The sequence below is a fragment of the Pinus tabuliformis genome, chromosome 6 (assembly GCF_031772625.1).
Source record: "Pinus tabuliformis cultivar Carrire ecotype Pingquan chromosome 6, CPIR1, whole genome shotgun sequence".
NCBI lineage: Eukaryota > Viridiplantae > Streptophyta > Pinopsida > Pinales > Pinaceae > Pinus > Pinus tabuliformis.
This window is the reverse complement of record NC_142292.1, coordinates 196,845,635-196,873,120: the sequence shown is the minus strand read 5'-3', so window position 1 is coordinate 196,873,120 and position 27,486 is coordinate 196,845,635. Positions and strand designations below refer to the sequence as shown.

The following is a 27,486-nucleotide window of genomic DNA, read 5'->3' as shown; positions in this document are numbered from 1 at the left end:
AAGTGTGACACAGAGCCAGCCAGAGCCACGCAGAAGAAGAAGGGAGCTACGCAGAGCCTCAGAGAGGCTAGCGTAGCTGACGCAGAGGGATGATGCAGGGCATCCCAGGGCTGACGCAGACCCATCTAGGTTGACGCGAAGCAAACATGAGCCAGAGAGGGGCTAACACAGTTCACAGAGAGGCAGTTGTTGGAGTCTAGAAGGCTGCAGAAATATTGCAGAGTGGTGTTGGTGAGGTACTGTAGTTAGAACAATACTTGGGAGAGCAAGGCCAGAGGAGTTGTTACCGAGGGTTTCTAGCCGAGGAACCTAGATCAGCGGTGCAGTTGCACAAGACGATCAAAGTAGGGGGTATCTCAACAAGCGGCAGAAGGATTTCCACGAGGGAAATCAGGACTAAGAGGGAGTCCAGAAGAGAACTTCCAAACAGGAAGTAGAGACTCAGAGGAGTCGAATAGAGAACTTCAAGGAGAGAAGTAGAGGAGCATCATGGCACTACATGGGGTAAGAGACCAGGGTAGACTGGACAGAGCATCGAACTTCGCAGTCTGGAAGGCTAGAATCTTATTAGTGCTTAACAGGAATCGTGTCAAGAACTTCGCCTTGAAGGTTATAGCTATCCCAGTCGACCCCAATGATAATGACAAGTAATAAGAGGCGATGGCGAGGGCCAAGTGCATTATCCTTGACGAGGTCAAGGATCATGTGGTACCACATATAGCCGAGAAGGAAACGGCAGTTGAGATGTGGGAGGCTCTCAAGAACCTGTACCAGCATACTTCTATGCAGAGAAAAATGCTGCTCGAGAACCAGATGAGGTCGTATCAGATGAAGAAGGGTCAATCAATTGACACCTTCGTCAGAGGACTGAATGAGATCCGAGACCAGCTGACTGCTATAGGAGCGACACCAAATCAGGAACTTATGGTGAGGATAACCCTAAATGTTGTCTCAGAAGATTGGGAAGTGTTTGTCCAGAGTATCCTGGGCAGAGGGACTCTCCCACCTTGGGACGAGATGTGGGCAGCTCTTTGCTAGGAAGAGATCAGACGACAGTCAAAGACAGGTAGCAGCAGCAAAGGGATCAAGGTCAAGCAAGAGGAGGAGGATGTGGCCCTAGCATCTGAGGGAAAGCAGGAGAAGCAAAAGAAGAAAGATCTCTCCAAGATCAAGTGCTTCCACTGTGGGGAGATGGGTCATTATGCGACCCAGTGCCCAAGGAAGAAGAGTAAGGGAGAGTCTTCCGAGACTAAGGCAGTGCCAGCACGAGCAGAGAAGGAAGTTTTGACAGACGATGATTGTGCCATGAGTGCACATGTGCCACTTGAGCGGAAGTGGGGAGACATCGAACTGTAGTTAGGCAGACTACAGGCAATGAGGGCCAGGATCCTTGAGGTACCCAGCGTCTTGGATTAGACCTTGCTACAGGAGCCCCGACGAGGAGTAGCAGGACTGGCTGAGTGGGTAGAGACGGATGTGGATGGAGTGGCAGAGAGAGCTACAGTGCAGGAGTCCCGAGACAGCACAGAGCTAGCAGGTTGCAGAAGTGCGACAGACACAGGAGTGTTGCACCAGTGCAGGAAGGCACAGAGAGGTGTGCAACGGTGCGAGATGCAAGGAGTTGTTGCTGCAACGCAGAGGTCAGAGATAAGGAGCACTTGTCAGCGGTAGAGGGAGCTTCAGCATCAGTGGGTGTCTCTAGCCCAACAGGGAGGTCAGATTGGGAGATCAGTTACTTACTTGTCAGTAACTGAGTTGTAGTGCAATAGTGGGCAGCACGATGCAGCATGATGAGAGGAGGTGCAATGCAGATGCAGTGCTGGGAGAAAGGACCAGCAACACGAATGCAGAGGGAGCTGTCGTACAGATGCAACAGTGGCAGTGGCAAAACCATGGGCAGCAGTACAGGATGCAGCAGTGCAGAGGATGTTGGGCAAGAAGGCCTAGCATCAGCACAGGTACCGATGCCGGATGATTAGAGTAATACTCGGTGGAAATTGCTAGAGCACAGTCATGCTAAGAGGGAGTGTTGATTTGGGGCAGCATCGGATGTGCTCTAGCCACGAAATTTGGTGGAGAGGTTCGGGCACATGAGATCTCCAATACCCAGAAAGGGTTTGGGCAGATTCTAAACAGATCGGGAGATATTAAAATAATTAATATTTTTATTGAAGTCCCTAAGTCTAAACTTAGGAAAAATAAAATATTAATGTGTATTAATATGAATCTGTGTTAGAATGGTCCAAAAGGCATGGATCAAGCCAAATCTAATCTTAGCCGTTAATTAGGGACTTAATCTCGACCGTTGATATGTCAACAAGAAAAGTATAAGAGGAAGCTTGAAGGTCACTTGGAGTATACACTATAGTGATCAGTCATTCTATTCTCTAGAGCGGGGTTTGCTAAGAGAGATAGAATTAGTGATCGTGCGATGCAGCTGAGGGGCATTGAGTACAGAGAAACAGAGAAGGTAGAGATTGTGCCGGAAGAGCAGCGCAGCAGCCAAGGAGAGTGACGCATAGCCAGCAAGGGCTCACGCAGGGCCACGCAGAGGTAGCGAAGTGTTGCGCAAAGCACCAGAGAGGCTAGTGTGTCTGACGCAGAGGCCCAGAAAGCTGCGCAGGCCAAGAAAGGCTGACACAGGGCCAGCGTGAGACAGAGAGGGGCTGGCGCAGTCCAGATTGGGCAGACGCTAGGGTTGCAAAGCAGTTTTGTGCTGAGGAGCTGCCGGAAGGATTTTCCGGGGTTTTGGCCAAGAGATTTCTCTAAAACTGTGAGGTATAGCTGCTAAGGAAATTCTCTGTTGGGTAGGCTAGTTTTGGCACCCAGATTGTATAGCTGCACCGCTTTTCCCGCATTGGGTTTTTCCGGGGACATTGGTCCAAAAATAATGGTGTCATGTGGTGTGTTTGTTCTTGTTTCTTTTAGTTGTTGATTTGTACTATGTTGAGCATGCACTGGTGTTTATTTTCAATATTTACTTTGTAAATAACTTGTTAAAGAAAAATAACAAGTAGGAATAAATCAGAATAAGTGCATGAAGGGTTTCTAAACTAAGTAAACTTAGAAACTTCAACAGATGCTTAGTTAACTTTTCATACCAGGCTCGCGGTGCTTGTTTGAGGCCATACAAGGATTTCACAAGCTTGCATACTTTGTGTTCTTGGCCCTTCACAACAAATCCTTCTGGCTGGGACATAAAAACATTATCTTTTAGATCTCCATTTAAGAAAGCAGTTTTTACATCCATTTGATGGACTTTCCAGTCGTTCTGAGTTGCCAAGGCAAAGAGTGTCCGAACGGTAGCCAATTTTGTTGTGCGCGCTGTGAAAATTCTATCACTATAACAACTAATTTACTTTACCTACTTATTTTCCAATAAGTTATTTATGAAATTCCTTCAATAAACATTAAAATAAATCCTGCTGCAGATATCACCCCATAATACAGAAACAAACACATGCACAAGAATCAACACATTGACACAGATATTTTGGACAACAATCCCCGGAAAAACCCAATGTGGGAAAACCGGTGCAACAAGGTAGGATTTTATTATTCAGCAATTCTTTAGTACAACAGGGTGCCAAACTGGCTTACCCAACAGAGAGAAAAATAATCCAGCACTTCTCCCAGTCTCAGCGTCAGCCTGGCTGACCTCTGCATAGCTCCCAGACACTCTGCGTCAGCCCCTGCCTCTATGCATCAGCACTGGACCTCTCTGCGTCACCCACGCAGGCCCTCTAGTGACTGCTCAGTCTGTTGCTACCTCTGCATCTGCCTAAGGGCCTCTGTGTCTGCCTGAGAGCCTCTGCGTCTGCCTCTCCAACCTCTGCGTTGGTCTTCTGGTGTTGCTCCCGACTCTCTCTTCCGTATTTGTTGCCTCCTACTGCTCTCCAGAACCACTAGTTTGAATTTCTCAACTAACCCCGCTCCGGAAATCAAACTGACTGGTCTTCCTCAGTGTGTCCTCAAACTGACCCTCAAGCCTCTTCTTATACTTTTCTCATTGGTCCATCAACGGCCGATATTAAATCTCTAATCAACGACTAAGATTAGATTTGGCTTGATCCATGACTTTTGGACCCTTCTAACCCAGTTTTATATTAATACCTATTAATATTTTATTTTCCTAAGTTTAGGCTTAGGAACTCCATTAAAAATATTAATTATTTTAACGTCTCCCAAACCAATTAGAATCTGCCCAAACCATTTTTGAGTCTTGGAGATCTCATGTGCTTTAGCCTCTCCACCAATTTTCATGGCTAAAGCACATCCGATGCTACCCCAAATCAACACGAGCAAAAGTCTCCTCATGTCGACCCCTTCCTTCTATGTAAAACCTTTTGCCACAAGCCTGGCTTTATGCTTGTCAAGTGAGCCATCAGCTTTATACTCATTCTTGTAGACCCACTTGCAGCCTATTGGTTTGGTTCGCAATGGAGGATCAACCAGCTTCCAAGTGCCATTCTTTATCAAAGCATCATACTCCTTTTGCATTGCTTATTTCCATTCATCATGAGAAGCAGCTTCTTTGAAGGAAGATGGTTCAAAATCTGTAGACAAATTCAGTTCACAATCATAAGAAACATCCATATCAACAAGTGAATCAGAATCGTCTACATCACCTCCATTTTTCCTGGTTGAATTTCTTGTTCCTGTCTTTCCAACCTCATCAGGATGAACACTTTCAAGTGTCTTTGTCAACCATTTTGGAGGACCTTTCTGAGATGGCCCAGGCTGCTCAGTTGACTGAGTTGGGACTGAATCAAGATTGAGTCTCCCAATTCTGTCAATCACATCACTCAAATTGTCATCAGTGGTTGGAGCTTCATGTGGGGGAGAGAGTGTTTCAGAAGAAGATTCCATAGATTGATCCAGTATAGGAATCCCCCCTTCAAGATGTGGAATCTGATTATCAAATTCTTGAAACGACTTTGCATGTTCGAATCTATCCAAGTGATCAAGTTGCCGCTCAACAACATTGTCAGCCTTGGAAGATTCAAGAAAGATCACATCTCTAGATACAACAAACTTCTTATTAATTTCATCATAGAGACGGTATGCTTTGGAGGTATTTGAATACCCAAAGAAGATACACTTACGACTCCTTGCACCAAGTTTGTTTCTTTGTTCCTTAGGTATTAAGGCATAACAGGTGGAACCAAAGACCCTGAGATGCTTTATTGATGGAATGTGGCCATACCACATTTCATAAGGACTTCATTTCTAATAGCATTAGACACCTCAATGTTATCGAAACTGAATTGGTTATCAAACCAAAAAACCTTGTGGACCGAGAACCGAACCGGAATCGGGATTTAAGAGAAAAATAAAATAAAATAACAAAAAAAAACGGCTTACAAAAACACATAAAATATCCATATTTTAAAGAAAAAACAAATATAATCATATACATCCATATGAATCCAAACCATTTATACACAAATATGCAAATTTCTCATTTATATAGCAAGTAATAGTGTATATAACCAAAATAGCACTCAGTGCAAAATATTGTTGAACCAAAAATGTTACAAACATCAAGAAGCAGGCTCTAAAAGGCCTTCATAGTCCAAAATAACATGCTAGATCATAGTATTATACTACAACCTACAATACTACAAGGCTCAAACTACAACTATAGAAAATCAATGATCAAATCATCAATCATCATCAGAATCATCATCCTCCTCATCCTCATCTGAAGAATGAGTAGCATCCAAGTCTGCAATGGGATTATGCTTGATTCCCCGGGCCCTGAAGCTGCTACTGGTGCTTCTGATATATTTGCCTCTGCGTCCTGTGGAGGTGGGTCCAAGTCCAACCAAGAAAGGTCTGCATTGTCAAATGCTGGCGCTTGACTCTCCACAACCCATTTTGATGTTCGATCAACATCACACAAGACAGTGTTGCTTGTTTTAGGGGTTTTATTCAACAATTGATTGCGCCTCAACCTAATGTTGTACTGAACAAAAACCATGTCATTCAACCGCTTTTGCTCCAAATTGTTCCTCTTCTTAGTGTGTATACGCTCAAACACACTCCAATTCCACTCACACCCTAAAACATTACATGTCTGAATCAAAATTCTAAGCAATTTTTTGCAATTGAGGGCATTCACTACCAAATTGTTGCCACCAATAGGCTGCAAAAAGAGTTGAAGGAAAAAAAGTATTAGCAAAAGAATTTGAAAGTTGAAACTTAGACTCAACAATTGCAAAATTTAAATTGAAATCAAATCCCCCCAAAACCCCCCCACTAGCCTCAAAATTTGTAGTATAATGGTACCTTCAAAATTTATAAAACAAAAACATATTCATCAAGTCAACCAAACTAAAAGCAAAAAGATGAAAGTTAAAAGTTAAAACTCATAACTTATAAGCAATGAGAATTGAAATTCAAAATTACATACCTTGGATTTAAGTAGTAGTCGGCTGCATGTAAAGGTCTATGGAGTTGTTTGTTCCATCTTTCATCAATGATTCTCCATAGAGGAATGTACTTTTGTCTTTTATCCCCATATGCTGCCTTTATTTGTTCCTTGGCCTGATCCATGGCCTCATAAACAAAACCCATAGCAGATTTATCACTATCCACCATCCGCAAAACTCTGACAAGAGGCTCACTAAATAGCACAATCTCCTCTGCCTTTGACCAAAATCTTTTGTCAAATACTTGGTCAACCATCTATTTCCCTTCTGCCTTTTTGCTCCACTGAGATGAATTCCATTCATCACATGAAAACATCTTCCTCAAGTTTGCTTTTTGTTGAACAAGGGATTGCAACGAAAGGAAGTTGGTTGCAAATCGTGTGATGGCTGATCGAACAAGCTCTTTACCCCCTGTGTGCTTTCTCATAAGGTTCAAAACCCATGAGTGGTTGTAGATGTACTTGGTTATGGATTTTGCATCTTCCACACACTTCTTCACCCACTCAATTTTGTCAATATCCTCAAGCATGAGGTCCAAACAATGGGTTGCACATGAAGACCACCTAATGGTGGGGTGTTTTTCCTCCAACAGCTTTCCCACAGCAACATAGTTAAAGGTATTATCTGTGATAACTTGTACAACATTTTCAGCCCCTACTTCCATAAGTACTTCATCCAAAAGACGAAATAGCAATTGTGCATCCTTCACCTAATCAGATGCATCAATAGATTTGCGAAACATAGTACCTTTTGAACAAGCAATTAAAAAATTTAGTATGGTGTGAGATCTACCATCAATCCATCCATCAGACATAATTGTGCATCCTGTTTTGGTCCATGATTGTTTGAACTCTGTAAAGTACTCTTCTATTCTTTGGACCACATTTTCTAAACGTGGCCCCTTGATATCATGAAAGCTAGGGCCTTTCAAGCCTGTTCCACATGAAGCTATAACATCAATCATGGGTTGATAATATGAAGAATTAGTAGCACTAAAAGGTATGTCTGCATCATACCACCATCTAGCAATCCATTCATATGCAGTCTCCTCTATTTTCTTCCATTTAGCATGAAGGGTTGGTTGAGAACCAGGGGTGGTGCAGGGTACAAAGAAGTCAATCCCTTTACAAATTGTTGTCCTCTTCAGGTTTATACCACTTGAACTACCCTCTCCAACTTTAGCAGGGAAACTAGAGGAATCTTCAAAACTGGACACATATTCTTCAAAATCAGAGTCGCTAAACATAGCATCATCCTTTTGACTTTTGCCTATATCTTTTTTAAGTCTTTTGTTTTTCCCCTTCTCTTCATTGTAGGCTTCAATTAAAATTTGCATCTCTGCTTTGAGATCATCAAAAACATTTTCACAAGATTTTACTTGCCCTCTCCAATGAGCTAGGTGTTCTTTGATTTTATGGATCCCCCCACCTTTACCATTTTCCCACAATAGTTGCAGACTTTTACCCCTTGTTCATTTAAATGACAGTGAACCCAAGCTGGATCATTCTTGTTTTTGGGGGCCATGGGGAAGAAAAGAAAAATCTGCATAGAAAACCCTATGGTTTTTAGAATTTTATGACATTTTTTTAGAGAAAAATAAAAGAGTAGAAACAATGAAATACCTAGAGAAGATCTGTAAATTTTGAGAAGAGAAGAAGCTCCAACCAATCTAAAAATAAACTCTTCAATCAGCTCCAAAATCTCCCTCGTATATTTGCCAACGAAATCTCTCAAAATAACCCTGCAAATTACAATAATTGTTGAGAAAAAAATAGAAGAAAATAATAGCCACAATTTTTTTCCAACAAAAAATTAAAAATATGAAATTTTGAATTCTGCATAAAAAAACTGGGATTTTAAAATTTGAAGGGAGGAAAAAAAAATTGAAGAAAAATAAAACATTAATGGGTTGAAAAAAATACCTTGAATTTCCCTCTTAATTCGCTAAAAAAATCAACTCCAAAATCAATTCTGGAGCAGCCCCAACAAATCTGCATAAAAAACACTACGGTTTTTAATTTTATGGGAAAAAAATAGTTGATTTTAGGAAAAAAATAGAACAAAAATATGGTAGAAATTTCCTTGATTTACCCTCTAAATATTTTGGAGAAAATCAGGTATGTATCAGCCCCAACAAACAAACAAAAAATCCACCAGCAACAAAAGCCACTGAAGAAAACCCAAAGATTTCTAAGAAAAAAATAAATCTTTGAAGTAGCCCAAAAATCTTCCAACCCAACAGCTCTCCAAGACTCCAATCAGCTCTTCAAATCTGCAAAAAATTCTCCAAATTCTCCTCACCGAACTCAGCGCAAGAATTACAAGAGACTTGAATGAATAGTGTGAGTAAAATAGAGGGGGTGGGGGTGTTTAAATAGCTTTAGGGGGGGGCTAGATTAGGTTTAGAAAATAGAGAAACCAATAATAATAAAAAAAACACATTTTTTTAGTGGACTGGTTGCGCAGCGGTGGGCCCCGCAAACCGACGGAACCAGTCACTGAACTGATCATTTCCGGTTCGGACCGGTTTTGCCTCCAAACTGGACAGACCGACCGGTTTTGTCAGAACTGGTTCGGTTCCGATAACACTGGGACACCTATTCTTTACATACACAACACATAGAACTGCATCAGCCCAAAACATCAATTTTACATTCTTGAAAAACAACATGGAACGTACCATATTTAAGATTGTTATGTTCATTCTTTCAGCTACTCCATTTTGTTGGGGATTATAAGGCACAATTGTTTGATATTTGATCCCATGCTGGCGAAGATAGTTTTCAAATTCATTTGAAGTGTATTCTTTTCCATTATCAGTGCAAATAGAACCAATATGAGAATGTGCATCATTTTCAATCCATGCATGAAAGTTCTTGAATGTTTGAAAAGCATCAGATTTGTTCTTCAATAAACAAACCCAACACATTCTGATGTAGTCATCAATAAATGTCATCATATATTTATTTCCATTTGCAAGAGGAACGGGGATTGAGCCACATAAGTCTGAATGAATAAGTTCAAGTTTCATATGTGCTCTTGAATGTGAATCATGAAAAGATTGTTTGTTGTGCTTTCCTAAGATACAAGCATCACATTGCTTAAGTTTCCTAGGAATTGTAGGCAAACCAGTAACACCACTTTTCTTCAACATACAGAGGTTGTCATAATTCAAGTGTCCAAATCTAGCATGCCATAAAAGACTTGATGGAAATGTACCTTCATCATAATGAGAACTGTATGAGAAGTTTTGTGCACGAGCAGAGGTACCTTGCAACTTCAGAAGTCTTTCTTCTTCTATCCCCATCATGACAAATGAGCAATCTAATGCTTTTTTGACCTCAACCTTGCCATCAAACATATGAATGGAGTGTCCTTACTGGCAGATGTGGACCAAGGACAAGAAGTTTCTCCTCAACTCCAGGAGGAATAGAACATCATGTAGAAGAAATTCTGAAAGACCAAGCAATTTGAGCCTAATTGTGCCAAGCCCTGATGGCTTGAGTTTTGATTTGTCTACAAAGTATACTGCTCCATCAACATTGTCAGTGAATTTTTCAAAAAAAATCTTCTAAAGGTCACGTGGCAAGTTGCTCCTTAATCAAGCAACCAATCATTTTTCCAAGAAGCAAGTGAAGCATCAAACAAGCCTTCAGTTACTCCAATATTACAATGTGTCACAACATAGTGAGAAGATTCGAGTGCTTTACCTTTTTCTTTGTAATGGGTTTTACCTTTGGCTTCATTTCTTTCCTGCTCAATCCTGTCCCAAGGCAACTTACATGTGGATGCATCATGTCCATCTCTATTGCAACGTATGCAATGAAGATCAGACTTTTCTCCTTGAAATTGTTCCCCCCTGCCTCTAAAATTTCTTCTTCCTCTACCTCTTTGGCCACCTCTTCCTCTAGAAGAATCTTGTGCATGATTCTTCTCTTTATGTGCAAGACACACAACTTCTTCATAAGACTAAGCAGTTGTCTTCTGCCCAAAAGCTTTCTCTCTCTCAGCAAACTTCTTCTCAAGGGAGTCAAAGGTAATCTCCTTGAGGTTTCCACTTGCTTGCAATGACTCAAGATAATTTGAATAAGTGGGATATAGTGCCTTGACATAAGCTATGAGAGGAATGTCTATTTGAACACCAGTGGTTTTGATATCATGCATAATAGATCTTACTTTTGATGCTAAAGCAAGAGGGTCGTCATTTTTTAATTCAAGACTGAACAATTTAATCATCAATTGGACAACTTCAAGTTTAGAGTGTGAGTCATAGAGTTCCTTCAACTTTTGTAAGGCTTCAAAAGCATTTGAAAATGGTGAAATATGGTGACTCACCTCTTCATTTACAGATGCTGCAATCAAGGCATAGGCCTTGTTGTTCTTGTTTTCCCAAATGGAAATCTCCTTATCTGAGGTGGGCTTTGCAGGTTCATTATCTCCTTCTCCTACACAAACTCCTTTCCACAACTCATTGAAAATGAGAGTGTGTTTTATTTTCCGCAACCATTCAGGATAGTTCTCTTTCCTAAAGAGAACTACTCCAATAATAGATATCAATGAATACATTTAAAATGTACTCTGCCGCCAATATATAAAAAAATTGCACTTCTAGTGGTAAAAAAATGTAGTTCTGGTGTAAAATTGCAATCTGATATATATGGGACAGAGGTATTATTTGGGGTAGTTGTTATATGGGAGAGGGAGTGTGTGGGGGAGGGCTTATATGAGGGAGGAGGATTATGACTTATGGTATGCGAGCTTATGATATGTGGGCTTATGGTATTAACAAAACGCATATAACAAACGCAATAACGTAACAGTGTTTGGAGCGGATTGGGATGGTATGTGTCGGGAGTAAAATATTAACAAAACCGCACATAAATCACAATTAAAACTGGAGCAAATTCAAACACTGGTATTCAACGTATGGGGGTTTCGCTACGCAGTGGGAGGAAGTGATGGGAGATGTGAACTGGTGGTAGGGTGTCAATGTATGACGATGGTATATGCGTTAATGACAGGGATTCGAACCACTATATGTCGCAGAAGTGGTTTATGAAATGGTATGAATGGGAGGTGGACTGTGGACTATGTAATGGTATACATGTTGATAACGTGGACTGTGTAATGCTATCACAGTTAAAAACAAGGAGCAGATACCATGTCAGCGTATCACCAAATGTGGGAGGGGTGTATGGATAAGATATAAAATTTAAGCCTCAAACCACAAGGATCCACTAGCTAGTTTAAGATGATAATTTAAGCACAAGCTAGTAATAATATTTTTGGTATTTTTATTTTATAAAACATAAAATTGAAAAAGTTTTGGATTTCAAAATATATTGGTTGTTGCAGTGAGGCTTCCCTTGGCTTAGCAATTTATCTTTTCCAAGTGTCGGATTGCAATCACAACCCCTTCTAGGTCATCCTTGTGATTTGGACTAGGAAATGAGATCAAAGTCAAAAAAACTATCGCACCCACTCTAGTCTAAGATAGTTGTACTAGTTCCTAAAATCCAACTAGGAATGGATTTAATAACACCCAATCACCAAAAAAGAAGATGAGAACTAGCACATTGATCCTCTCATCCACGTGACTCATTGCCCTCAATGGATCAATCCATAAATTTTGCGTAACCTGGCATACGTGTATCTATCTTATGAAGCACAATCTCAATAATAGCTGATCCAAATTGGATCCTAGAACACTCTCTAAGTTTTCATGAACTCTTCAAAAATCATGCCAAGGATTAAAAGTCTTATAAAGATCAAGCTTATTGGAGATATCCTCATAACAGTTGCAATTTGTGATCAGCGCGGAGCAACGAGGACCGTCGGCCCATGGTAACGCATGCTATCGCAAATTAGCAAATCACAGGGCAAACCCCTCAACGAAGGAAAGGCCACAAGCACCCGGACCCGAAAAATCATAAAATGCAGTGGATATCATTCTGATTCCATCGGAAGCAGGTTTCCACAAAACCGACAGAATATCAGAGGGGCTTCGAGCGGTAAGCGGTTTCAACCGAGTTCCGCCCGATGCCATACAGTGAATGCCACGCGTCTGGCGGAAGAGAGAAAAAACTGTTCACATCGGACGGGTAAACATCATGCTACTTAGCCACTTGATATGAACAATGACCGTAGGATCTGGGGCCCCCAGATCAACGGCGGAGACGTGTTCCGATGGATGACCGGAATTGACGGGGTCAACAGGCGGAGTTGTATAGGATTTGAAGTCCGATAAGGACGATGCATTAGCGGAAGGTCGTGTTTGGCGGGCATTCTTGGAGTAAACGGAAAAAATGATCGTTCAAACATTTCCAGTGAACCTGACACACTCATCCGTTACAAAATAGGTGGCCACCTCCCTGTGAAGCATTATGCAGTGACTGTAAATGCCCAAAGAAGGGATTCGGACGGACAGAGGCAGGGAGCCAGAGAGCCGAGAAGCGGAAATGAGCAGTCAGGAAGCAGATGACTTTAAAGCCACAGACTGACAAAGAGTAAAGCAAGTAAAGCAATAGGCAGTAAGCTGAATGCAGACAGAAGACGCTGCGCTGACCTGTAGAATCAAAGGCAGCATCGAGCCAGAGTTGGGACAGAGACAGAGAGAGTCAGAGAGTCTGTGTACTCCAGAGAAGGCTTGAGAGGTTCAAGCGCACTCCTTTGTAATGCCTGTCATGTATGAGTCTCAGATTGGGCTCATACCGCTGTGACCAATAGAGGTCCAGAGTCAATAAGGAGAGTCTGTGTACTCTAGAGACTTGGGGGATCCAAGTACAGTGTTGTTGATTTGTATCTGTTGAGTGAGACTCAAATGGAGCTCACTGTTGTAAAAACTCTGCTTGAAAACATAATAAAGAGGCCACCACTAAAGGTTGGACCAGGAGACGTAGCCCAAGAGTATTGGGTGAACTCCTTATTAAACTTGATGTGTTTATATGTTTGCCTGTTATGTTTTCTTTAACTGCTTCATTGCATGTGTATTTCGCAATCTTATCGATCTGATGCACAAAATAACATAGGCACATCCATGCACATGAGTCTGTAATACCTTATTAATTGTCTTAGATCAATTTCAGACCAACAACTAAGAGGAAGAAGAATCAAAAATTCAACCCACAAGAAAATGTTTGTGCTCAAAAATAATAGTTTTATTATGACATTATGATCTTACAATTCAACAACCCAAAATGGGAGAATGGACTAGCCTTATATAGTTTTTTTTGTAACAACTAGTTGAAGACCCTCTCCCAAAGAAAATAATTATTTGACTTGTCCTCTACAACCTAGAGTATAAGTCACTTCATGAGGAAAATATTTCTTTACAATACAATTTTCCCACAACAAGGGGTCAACTCGCTTAATGAGAAAAAACAACTAATAAAGAGGGTTGATTTGCTTGCATGAGGCATCGATTTGCTTGAATGAGGGCTCACTCCACCTTCAACAACTAGATTGTGTCCATATGGGGTCCAACATTCAACTTGATTGACCCTAACAACCTCAATGTTTACTTTAGAAGAAAAGATAGCTACTTAAGGGGGGGTTGATTTAGTTGATGAGGCTTGATATCCAATATCCTTTACCCAATTGACTTGAAAACTCAACGTTCCTTGGGTGATTTGCTAGATCTCCAAGGTCCTCAGTGGTTGGAGGAATCTGACACATGGGTTCCGTCTAGATGAAAATTTACATAACTTTTGACATAACATGTGTCTCTACATGTCAAGTATGCACCTTGATTTGCCACCTTTTACCCACATGTGCCAAAGGAGAGGGTACAACCACCCATAAATGGGAATATTTGCTTGACGCCTCCACCTTTTACCAAAATTTGTATGTGGCATGTCAAGTACATATTATACTGAACAGTTTAAGCCCAGGTTGATTTTTTTACCTGAGACTCAGTGCATTGGGATCCACAAATTGCCTCAGGAAATGTGAAATGTTGAGAACTGTGAGATTACCATATTGAGAACTGTAAAATGAATACTCCACAAAGGCCGAAGAAATGCATATAGACTCTATGACACATGGCCATGTGGAAAAGACATAGGTGCACTTATACCATGGGTTGCCCTGGCACTACATAGTGTGATCACCCCTACAAAACCAATGGCTCCCTTAAAACAGGTATCCCAAGAGATCCATCCCAAGTCCTCCAATCTTGTCCAGGATCAAGGGAGTAGAGAACGGATACTAGAGGGATCGGGTATGGGCCAACCACAATAGGCCTAGGATACCATGACACATAATCATCACATGGCCTACCAGGCTTTAAACTTGCATCTCTCTAGACTTACAATGGTGTCGTTAAAAGAAAATATGGCTATAGGTACCCCTACCGAAAGGAGGAGTAACACACACCAACCCATCAAAAACACACAACTTAGAGGAAAGAGGAATGGAAGATGACAAACCCATCTGTCCTCCAAATCAAAAGTCACCCATCCTACATTTGGGACCAAAGATAGTGGATGTCAATGATGTAATACTGAATAAAGCTAACAAGCTCATACTGCAACAAAGGGGAACTAAATCCCCATCAACAATCCTTCCACAAATCCCCAACGATCCCCATATTCAATTTGAAAATATTAGTCTCTGAGATAGAGGGGGGCCTACCTTCTAGGCACGATAGGTTACATTATGTTACCACACAAACTAGCAGCGTTGGAAAGGTTCAACCAAGACTGCTACACGGTAAGCCAACTAATGTCACCTCAGTGTATTCTTCTCGCATAAGGCCAACTCTCACTAAATGCCACGGGTGATATCCTTATACACAACAACTCAACCAAAGAAATAATAGGCCAGTGCCTAGATGAAGTACATGGAAGAGGTAGTAGTTAGTTTAATAACCAAATTCTAATCTAATTAATGATGTAACAACAAACCAATATTGCATTCTAGCAAAGAACAATACTCATTATGCCAAGAAAATAAGCTTGAAAATGCCACAAATTGAGTATGCTTCTTAGCACAATATAAGACAAAATAGTGTTGTTATACATGTTCTATATGGCTATAAGAAGATATTATACTTAATGTTCAGACCTGGAACTTTTGTATTTCTAAAAAGTGCACTAGGCCAGCGATGAAAGAGCCACTTAAAAGGCCTGAAAATGGCTTTTAGTGGACCTGAAACTCAAAGAACTTGATAGGGGATGTTAGTTGTTAAAATTGGCAACTAGGGCCAAATTCCACTTTGGGCAACTCATTTGATGGAGATGATTATTGCATTGAATTCCTCTTTTCGAGAGGACCAAAATTAACCTAAAGATCATCAAATTTGGACAAGCAGAAATGTGTTTTTGAATTTATGCCTACACGTGCAAATTGTCAAGGTCAGCGACATCATTATGTACGCTCATGAAGCCCAATGGAAATGTCTCTTCACCCTCAACGACTTGTATAAATAAGAGAGATCTCCAACCTCATTTGGCACATCATCTCATCACACACATCTTCTCTTTGTTCATCTAATTGTTTGTACACCTCATTGGGTAGCTGATTTTCTCTCACACGTGGCAAGGAGGACAAATTTCTAGGCAAATTACAGGGCCGAAATGTCAGAGTTGTTGCATGGTTTGACCAGCATTGACCAGGCACTTTGACTCATCCTTTGACTGCGATTTTTGAGGGAAATTTTCATTTTTGGCAAGCCGTATTGTTTGGCAGAGAAACCGAGATTTTTTGGGCTATTTGACCTACATGACCACTGGGTTGACTACAAGTTGACCAAGTTTGACCATTGATTGATGTTTTGGGCTGACTTTGACCACTTCAGAAGGTCGAGTTTGACTTCCTTTGAAAAAGCTCCAAAGAGGACATTTTGTTGTTGCGTTGACCATCTTTGAATTTCTGGTTAGGTAAGAATTTGACAATTGTTGAATGTAGATTTGACAAGGCTGATTTGACTTTGATTTCGCAAGTCAATTTTGACTTTTGTACTCTTTGTCTCTCTGCTGAACATTTGATATAATAATAAGAAGAATTGATCAAAGGGTTTTCCCCATCTTGGGGTTCTTCCTTGGCATCCGCCAAATCTGGTGTTCTCTTATCTTGGCTTGTCTTCTAAATTTTATTGTTCATGTTCTATCTACAGTTATTGTCAATGTGATTTATGGTTAATGTGATTACTATTGGAAAACCAAATTGGAAATTGTCATTGGGTTGCTAAAGGAATGTTGAAGTAATTGTGTTAAGCACAGAACATACCATTGTCAACTAAAATTAACATGGTATCAGAGCCCAGGTGAAGACAAAGCCCAAGCAAGAGAGGGAAAAGCAATCACCAAGAGAGATTTATTGGACCAGTTTCAATGGCTTCTTCATCTTACTTCAAGACTGAGGACAAGCTCAATGACAAATCTGATTATCATATGACTTTGGACCTAACTTTGGAGGAGCATGAAGTATTGGACTATGTGCAGGGAAAGGTGGTGAAGCCTCCTTCAAATGCACTCGCTGCTGCTAAGACGAAGTACAGAAAAGGTGAGGTCAAAGCAAAGAAAATTTTGGTTAACTATATTCAAAAGCATTTGATTGCCTATATTTCTAATTTGGGAACTCCGAAGGAGATATATGGTAAGCTGGTTGGGATGTTGAAAGTGAACAATGCAAATCAAATCCTCTTTCTCAAAAACAAGTTGAAGGATATCAAGATGGATAAACGGGAATCTATTCAATCCTACTTCATGAGAATAACGCAAATCAATAATGACTTGTTATCTATTGGAGAAAATATTTCTGACAAGGAGCTCTCACTCATTATTCTTGGAGGTCTTCCAAGACCATGGGATGTATTTGTCACCACCATTCTCAACAATGACAAGATACCTGGTTTCAATTAGTTATTGGCTAGAAGCACTCAAGAGGAGACTAAGATGATGGAAAGAGACAAGCCCTCAAATGGTAATGAACCTAAGGCTTTCTCCGCTCATGCAAAGAGGAAGAGTAATGTTGGTCCAAGAAGACAGGGTCAAGGATTCAAGAAGGGATTCAAAGAAGGAAGAAAAAGAAGGTGCTACAATTGCAATAAGCTCGGTCACTGTGTTAGAGAATGCCCTCACAAGAAGAATTCTCCAAGGGATGATGACAACAACAACCACAACAATTTCAAAGGCAATGGAAATCAAAGGAACAACAAGTTCAACAACAAAAGAAAGAGGAGTGCTCCCACTACTCGAAATGGAAATGGTCGACCTCCCAAAAGAACGATAAAAAATAGATATTATGAAATTAATGTTGTAGAAAAACAAGATGAATTCTATCTTATTTCCGCTCTATCTACTGCCTCTCCTTTGGATACTTTGGATCATTGGTTGATTGATAGTGGAGCCTCAAGGCACTTCACTGGGTAAAAGGAGGCCCTCTCAAATTTGGTTGAAAAGAAGATTAATTTGAAGATCATACTTGGAGATAATGCCACCTACCCTGTAAAACGGATAGGTGTTGTCACTCTTCACTTGAATCAAGGTCAAACCATTCATCTACAAGAAGTGTTGTATGTGCCCAATTTGAAGAAGAACTTGTTGTCTATTTTTGCAATGGAAGATAAAGGCTTCAAGGTAGCATTCATTGATGGAAAGGTACATACTTGGTAAAGAAACCCTAGAGATGCATTTACTCTTGGATTTAGGGTTGATGGTCTCTATCAAGTTGGAAGAAGTCGTTTAGGAGCTTTGGCCAGTGACACTTCTCTTCAATCTGAGCTATGGCACCAGAGGTTTTCCCACTTACATTACAAAGCCTTACTAGGGTAAGGAAGATCATCACAGGTATGCCCGAGTTTAATATGAACCATGAAGGTGTTTGTCAGGGTTGTGCAGCTAGGAAACTTTCAAAGGGACCATTCCCTTCTAGTGAAAGCAAGCCCACCGATATTCTCCAATTGGTCCACTCTGACCTGTTTGGTATGTTGCCTGTAACATCTTTGGGAGGATACCTATATTATGCAATCTTTGTGCGTGACTTCTCACGCAAAACATGGATCTATTTCTTAAAGAAAAAGGATGAAGTGTGTTGAAGTTTCTAAGTTTACTTAGTTTAGAAACCCTTCATGCACTTTTTCTGATTTATTCCTACCTACTTGTTATTTTTCTTTAACAAGTTATTTACAAAGTAAATACTGAAAATAAACACCAGTGAATGCTCAACATATTACAGATCAGCAACTAAAAGAAACAAGAACAAACACACCACATGACACCATTATTTTTGGACCAATGTCCCCGGATAAACCCAATGCGGGAAAACCGGTGGAGCGATCTGAGGGTTTTCTTATTAAGCAATATCAGAGTACAATCTCGGCGCCGAAACTGGCCTACCCAACAAAGAATTTCCTTAGCAGCTATACCTCACAGTTTGAGAGAATCTCCTGGCTGAAACCCCAGAAAATCCTTCTGGCAGCTCCTCAACACAAAACTGCTCTACAACCCCAGCATCTGCCCAATCTGGATTGCGGCAACCCCTCTCTGTCTCACGCTGGCCCTGCGTCAGCCTTCCTTGGCCTACGTCAGCCCCGGGAGGCCCTATGTCAACTTTCTAGGCCTCTGCATCAGATACGTTGGCCTCTCTGGTGCTCTGCGCAGCACTTGGCTGCCTCTACGTGGCCCTACGTGAGCCCTTGCTGGCTCTGCGTCACTCTCCTTGGTTGCTGCGCTGCTCTCCCAGAACAATCTCTGCCTTCTTTGTTTCTATGTACTCAATGCCCCTTAGTTGCTCTCCCAATCACTGATTCTATCTCTCTTAGCGAACCCCGCTCTAGAGAATAGAATCACTGATCACTCTAGTGTATTCTCCACGTAACCCTCAAGCCTCCTCTTATACTTTTCCTGTTGACATCTCAACGGTCGAGATTAAGTCCCTAATCAATGACTAAGATTAGATCTGGCTTGGTCCATGTCTTTTGGACCATTCTAACACAAATTCATATTAATACACATTAATATTTTATTTTCCCTAAGTTTAGACTTAGGGACTCCATTAAAAATATTAATTATTTTAATATCTCTGATTTGTTTAGAATCTGTCCAAACCCTTTCTAGGTATTTGAGATCTCATGTGCCCCAGCCTCTCCACCAAATTTCATGGCTAGAGCACATCTGATGCTACCCCAAATCAACAAAGTGTTCAAATGGTTCCATTCTTTCAAAGCCTTGGTGGAAAATCAGACAGGGAAGAAGATCAAGATATTGAGGATCGACAATGGAACGGAATATGAATCAAATGAATTCAATGACTTTTGCAGAGACGCTGGCATTAAGAGGAAGACAATTGTTCCATACACTCCTGAGCAAAATGGCATTGCTAAAAGGAAGAATCGAACAATCATGGAAGCCACCTGTGCCATGCTCCATGATCAAGGTCAACCAAATTTCTTATGGGGAGAAGTTGCCAACACTGTTTTATATGTTCAAAATAGGAGCTCGCATCAAGCATTGGATTTCAAGACACCCGAGGAAGTATTCACTGGTAAGAAACCTGATGTTTCTTATTTTAGAATATTTGGTGGTCCCGTGTATTTTCATGTGTCTAAAGAGAAAAGAAACAAGTTGGAAGCATCTGGGAAGAAGAGTATATTCGTTGGCTATAGTGAAAATTCGAAGGCATATAGAATGTATGTGTGTGGTCAAAGAGATGTGGAAGTAAATCGTGATGTCACCTTTGATGAAGATAATGTCCTTAGGAAAGCCAGAGAACTTCCCATTCCAAGGAAGGACAATGATGATGTTGCGGAAAAACAAGATGAACCTTTGACAAATGAGCCTATGCCCGATGTTGAAGGTCCGATGGATCCTATTGATCCACCTAGTGACTCCTCTACCTCAAGGAAACAACCTCGATGGCTTAAAGATACTCTCAAAGATGTTGAAACACATATTACTCCAACGGGGATATTTCATGAAAGTAAGAAGCTGAACAGGTACCAAGAATATTTGGCTGCTATGAGTACTATTGTTCAAGTTGAACCATGCACGTTTGAAGAAGCCATAAAGCACCAAGTATGGAAGGATGTGATGGATGGGAATATGAATCGATCATGAAGAATGATGTCTGGGACATGGTGCCTAGACCCATGGACAAGTCTGTGGTCACCTCTAAATAGATTTACAAAATCAAACATGGAGTTGATGGGAGTGTTGAAAAATATAAGGCCAAGTTCGTTGCTTGAGGCTTCTCTCAAAAGGAAGGAGTGGACTATGATGAGATATTTGCACCAGTTGCCCAATATACCACTATCTGATCTATTATTGCTCTCGCTGCCACTCAAGGATGGAGCCTACATCAAATGGACGTTAAGAATACTTTCTTGCATGGCTCACTTAAGGAGGGAGTTTACTTGGAACAACCACAGGGATTCGAAGTACAAGATCGAAGGACTGGAGTATAAAACTTCCGGATAAACAGAAATATATATATAAAAATATTTTATTAATAAATGAATAGACAGATAATGATTGATTACAATGGGGTTCCTGGCTTATATACCGCCACGGACACCCTTTGGGAAAGGGCATGATCTTATGATCGTGCCCTTTCATCTAACTAAACCTAAAATTAAACAATAACCTATAATAAACTAATTTTTTACATAACATTGCCTTCCTCTCGAAAGAATGCTTTGTCCTCAAAGCATAAGTAACGACGGATGTTGTTGAAGAATGATTCATTCTCCCAGAAAGCGTCTTCTTCGGGTAAGTCCTTCCACTTGATCAGATATTCTAAGATGATCAAGGTTGCACATTTTAAAAGGTCTTAGATTAATCTCTCAAGTTTCATTTTTTGGTGATGTGGATATCGGTATGGCTTGATGTTAACAGGGTTTGGTCTTGCCTTGACTTCTATTGTATGCTCAATTTCCCTATTAGGCGGCATCTTCATAGGTAGGTCTTGAAATACTTTTTCATGCTTCCGAATCAGATCTTGTATCTCTGGTGATTCTTCTCTGGTCATATTTGCAGATAACATTTCTAATTGATGACATTGTACTGCATAAGTAGGTGCTCTTCTTCGACTCAGCTTCAACATCTGAGATGTGATACAACATGATTTTCTGGTGCTTGGAATCCATGTAGTTTGTACTTCTGACCTCCCCATTTGAATTTTATAAATTGTAATTGATGGTTGGCGGCATAAGTACCTAAAGTTCGTAGCCATTGGATGCCTAAGACTACATCTACTCCTCCTAATGGTACCATGAAGAACGGAGACTCTAATTTAAAGTCTTGAATCTGCAAATTGACTTTATGGCATTTCCCTACCTTTTCAATCTTCTTACCATTAGCTATCATCACTTTCATGTTTGGTAAGGGAAATGAAAAGATATTGAGTTTCTTGGCCACAGTCGTATCTAGAAAATTGTGTGTGCTTCCAGAGTCGATGAGAACCACTACGTTGTTCTTCTTTATGTGTCCTTTTAACTTCAAGGTCTGAGGTTGTGATATACCTGTCATGGCTGATAATGACACTTGCAGAGTACTTCCGTCATCTAATTCTGGTGAGAATTCTAGGGCGTCTTCTGTTTCTTCTATGTCATAATCTTCACTGTTTGAATCATTGGTTGCTTCACAATTATATAGGTTCTTTAGTTCTTTTCCTTTAGCACATCTATGTTTGGGGTCCCACTTCTCACCACAGCGTTTACATTTACCCTCTTTTATCCTTTGCATTTCCACATTAGATTTTTCATCCTCACGACGATGTGGTGGAAGATATCTTGTATTATTTGAGTCCACATACTGGGGTATCCTTCGTCTTGCATAAGCTTTCTCCGTTGTTGACCAAAATATTGGTTCGAATTTCTTTTCCGCTGTTTTTGCTTTTCGTCTTGCTACTTCTATAGATGTAATGTCATGCATCTCAAGTTCTGCTTGTAAATGAGATTTAAGTCCTGAGACGTACGATTGAATCAAACGAGATTCTGATAACCCAGGTACTCGTGTTACTAAGGTTTCCCATTCTTGAGTGTATTCATCCACACTTCCTTTTTGTCGTAATTTGATGAGTTTTGAAAAGAATTCTTCTTCCTTTACACCTTGGAATCTTTTGAAGAATGCATCTTTAAACTTTCTCCAGCTAATGACGTGTGTTGTGTTTTTCCACCACATATACCAGTTGTATGCTTCTCCTTCCATTTTCATGGATGCATGCCTGAGCTTGTCGTCATCGTCATTGATGTCATATATCTCAAAGTATTCTTCTGCTTTATTTATCCATGCAACATTATTTTTTTCGTTTCCATCGAATTTAGGCATCTCGACTTTTGCCCTTCGCTGGTATGTTGCTACTGGTTGAGCGAAAAAAGAGTGTTGATTGGTAAAGTTATCCCAGAGTTGCTTGTTTGTAAAGACTGTGTTACTTGCTTCTTGGTGGGGTGTCGCTGATTTTTTTGGGGATTCAACCTTGTCATGAGAGTCTGTGGACTTAGTTGAATCCGACGAGACGTGTTCTTGATTCTCTTCACCTTCTTTCAGTAGTTGTTCGGGCGTACAATTCGACCTTTTACACAGAACTTTTAGCATTGTTAAGACCTCTTTGAAGTTTACTTCTGTTTGGACATGTTGACTTTCCATTTTTATCTCTATTCGATTTGTCGTATCTTCAAGATTTTTGATTTTGTCCGCTTGCTCCCCCAGCTTGCTCTCGACTTCATTTAATCTTTTACTGACCTCGTCGTGGTTGTTATTTATCTTTTGCTCTGCCTCCAACAACCTTTTCTGGAAATCCGCCATTGTCATTGTCGACATTGAGCGGGTTTGCGGGGGCGTGTATTTATCTGCCAGTTTAAGGGTTTTCCCTCTTCTTCTTTTTTTTCTTTTTTCTTTTTTTTAAATAATTTAATTAAATTAATTTAATAATTTAATTTAATTAATATATATTTTTTTTAATTATAAATTATAATAATTATAATTTATAATTATTAATTATTATATATATATATATAAAATTTAAAGTTATAAATTATATAACTTTTAATTAAATTATATATATAATATATATAATTAAAATATGATATATATATATAACCAAATCACGTTATAAAAAAAAAAAATTATATATATATATCATTTAACTTTTAACCGGCACGTCTATTGGCGTAACCCCTTGCCTATTCAAAAAAATACCGAATATTACCGTAACACCGCAGCACGTTGATTTAACAAACCGTAACGCAGAGCTGGCAGCACGTTGATTTAACAAACCGTAACGCAGAGCTGACAGCACGTTGATTTAACGGAGGTCGTAACACAGCAGGCGAGCGAAGGGGATTGGGGCAGTGCGGAGAAACGGATTACGGTTGGGGATCAATCGATTGGTGGGTAACAGGTGACGTGGAGAATGAATGAGATGCGATAGAATGAACAACGAATGGTTGGAACGATGCTGTTGGGAGCGGCGACGGGTTAATGGTGGGGACGAGTATAGCAGACTGGCAAGGAATATCAGGTGGGGTTGATGAACAGCGACTTGGTGAAAGACAACAGATGGCAAAGCAGCAAAGAAACTGTGCAGCGGAGTGTCCAGAGAACTGACCTGCTCTGATACCAGATGGAGTATAAAACTTCCGGATAAACAGAAATATATATATAAAAATATTTTATTAATAAATGAATAGACAGATGATGATTGATTACAATGGGGTTCCTGGCTTATATACCGCCACGGACACCCTTTGGGAAAGGGCATGATCTTATGATCGTGCCCTTTCATCTAACTAAACCTAAAATTAAACAATAACCTATAATAAACTAATTTTTTACATAACAAGGACACATGTATGCAAGTTGAAAAAAGCCCTCTATGGGTTGAAGCAAGCCCCTAGGGTTTGGAATGAAAGGATTGATAGCTATCTTATGAAGTTGGGATTTACAAGGAGTTGTGTTGATCCGAACTTATACTTCAAGGTTGAAAAGGAAATGCCTCTCATTTTGTTCCTTTATGTAGATGATCTCTTTCTAACTGGTGCGGACCCTCTCATTAATCAATGCAAGAGGGAGTTGACTTCCTAGTTCGAGATGAAGGACCTAGGTCTGATGCATTACTTCCTAGGCCTAGAGATCTGGCAAAAGCCAAGCGAGATTTTCCTTCCTCAAGGAAAATGCATTGTGAAGTTGCTAAAGAGATGGAGAATGGTGGATTGCAAGTTTGTGTCTACTCCGATGGAACTCAACTTCAAGAAGCTATGTGGAAGTGTTGTTGGGCCCGAATTGGCCAACCCTTTCAAGTATCGACAACTTGTGGGGGCCCTGATGTTCTTGGTAAACTCTCGTCTAGACATATGCTTTGTTGAAAATACGTTGAGTCAATTTATGGTTAGCCTCATCACATACATTGGATTGCTGCTAAGAATCTCTTAAGATATCTCCCTGGCACAATCAACTATGGGCTGAAATACACTGTTGGGAATTTGGGGCTACATGGATATACTGATGCTGATTGGGCTGGCAATGTGGTGGATAGAAAGAGCATGTTAGGATGTTGCTTCTCATTGGGATCTGCTTCGATTTCTTGGATGAGCAGGAAGCAGAAATCGGTTGCTTTAAGCACTGCCGAGGCCGAATATATCGCTGCTAGTATGGCCTGTTGCGAAGCTGTTTGGTTGAGGAAGCTCTCTAGTGAGCTATTTGAGCATGTGTTGGATACCATTGTGATCAATCGCGAAAACCAAAGTGGAATTCGCCTCTCAAATAATCTCGTGTTCCACGACCACTCCAAGCACATTGATATCAGGTACCACTTTATCCAGGATTTGGTACAACGAGGAGAAATAAGGCTCCAACACATCAAGACTGATGAGAAGGATGCACACATCCTCACGAAGCCCTTGGGGAAGGTCAACTTCTTAGGCTTCCAAGAGAGACTTGGAGTTTTGGAAGGACCCTCCCATGAGGGTCTCGCTTGAGTTGGACACTGAGCTACGGGAGCTCCTGGGGGCTTGGGGTACTTCTTGGAGCTATGAGCGACCATAGGGTGAGTGGTTCACCTTCCCCTGTGATACCCCATGATCGTTGACATGTGTTTAGGGTGAGTGGTTCACCTTCCCTTACGATTGATGATATATGCATAGGATGAGTGGTTCACCTTCCCTTACGACTGATGATATATGCATAGGATGAGTGGTTCACATTCTCTTATGGCATATGCGTAGGATGAGTGGTTCACCTTCTCCTGGGGATGCCCCAACATACATCCTACCCATGTAGTTTGGCACTCATGGGAAGTACCTCTCATCTGACCAATGAGTTGGGAAAAGTCGATAGGGACCATAACACTACAGATGAACTCATCGTGTACTGTTGTACTCCCTATGTCTAGGATGCATGGTGTGCAGCAACTTGATCTGGAATCAAGTCTGATTGGGGTTCTACCCCTGGACTGACCTTTGTCAATGGAGAGTGGTAAGGTCTTGTGACTCAATCTCGATCGATTCTTCTTCATTATCTATATCATTGTTCAGCAAAGTAGAGACGAGATACAGAGATGGTACATGACAACAAGATGGCATGATGATCGATGACGATGGATAGATTGGCAGGTGGAATTCTCCATAGTTGAGAGGGAGTGTTAAAATTGGCAACTAGGGCCAAATTCGACTTTGGTCAACTAATTTTATGGAGATGATTATTGCATTGAATTCCTCTTTTTAAGAGGACCAAAATTGACCTCAAAATCATCAAATTTGGACAAGCAGAAATGTGTTTTTGAATTTATGCCCACACCTATGCAAATTGTCAAGGCCAGCCACATCATCATGTACGCTCATGAAGCCTAATGGAAATGTCTCTTCACCCTCAACGACTTGTATAAATAAGAGAGACCTCCAACCTCATTTGGCACATCATCTCATCACACACATCTTCTCTCTCCTCATCTAATTGGTTCGTACACCTCATTGGGCAGATGCTTTCTCTCACACGTGTGACAAGGAGGACGAATTTCTGGGCAGATTACAGGGCCAAAATTTCAGAGTTGTTGCAGGGTTTTACCAACGTTGACCAAGATCTTTGACTCATCCTTTGACTACGATTTTTGTGGGAAATTTTCATTTTTGGCAGGTCGTATTGTTTGGCAAAGAAACCGAGATTTTCTGGGTTGTTTGACCTGCATTGACCACAGGTTTGACTTTAGGTTGACCAAGTTTGACCGTTGATTTTGTGACTAGGTTACCAGAAACACGGATCCCAAACGGATACGATCCTTGTCCAAAATGTCATAAAAAAAGTTTTTGTGTCGTTTCAAAAAATCGAAAACTTCGGATTTGGAATTGGATAGGTTTCCAAGGGTTTTAAATTTTTTTGGATCCGTTTCCGAAATTCCGAAAACAGATCCATGAAATTTGGACCGGAATCTACCCTTAAAATGTTAAAAAGCGTGAAAATTTGTATATCCATAAATAAATAATAAAAATGAAGAAATCAGATTCGCAAATAAACTCACTATAAACACAGTCTCATAATGTCTCTTCTAAATCTTTAGAAACAACAACACTCCATATCTTTATCAAGGATTCTTACTACTCAGAAAAAGATAGATGTTCAAAAATGCAAATAGAAGGGTTTGATGGATGCCTTCGTAAAGAGATTTATTTGAGCTGTTAATTTTCAGTTTAGTTAAGGTTTTGTTAAATGTCATTGATTTTTCTCTTGATTTCATAAAGCCCTCCAATATAACAAATCTTCTCTAGCTAATCTTTTGCCTGCATATAGTCAAAAGACCAAGCTGACGTTGAGAAGATTGAAATGTTCAAATAGGTCTTGAAGGAATATCCCAATGATCCCATGGGCCTTTTAATTGTCATGCAAAGAAGATAGATATCATCTGCCATGCATGACATGTTCTTTGAAGGAGTTGAACCCGAAAGGACAAAGGTTGTAGCATTTATGATTACATTACTAATGATGATGATAATATGTTGAATGCTATAATAATCACTAATGATGATTACAATGTTTATGCTAAATTGATGATGATGATTTGTTTATGTTGAATTCATGATGATGATTATGTATTTTTTGATATAGAATCTAGATTCTAAAAG

General features: G+C 40.4%; 1 protein-coding gene across 15 annotated transcripts in view; it reads right to left on the bottom strand.

The window, feature by feature from the left end:
* The window catches only part of LOC149258140 (uncharacterized), a 393,208-nt gene that overhangs the window by 322,876 nt on the left and 42,846 nt on the right, over positions 1-27,486 (bottom strand). For 2 of the 15 annotated variants that reach the window (XM_089414748.1, XM_089414757.1), the window contains exons 2-3: positions 8,357-8,425; positions 8,057-8,175 (exon numbers count right to left, since the gene is read on the bottom strand). The exons of the other annotated variants lie outside the window; for them this stretch is intronic. The gene's annotated coding sequence lies outside the window, so the exon portion shown is untranslated. The remainder of the gene's footprint in view (positions 1-8,056; positions 8,176-8,356; positions 8,426-27,486) is intronic. 15 annotated transcript variants of the gene reach the window in all.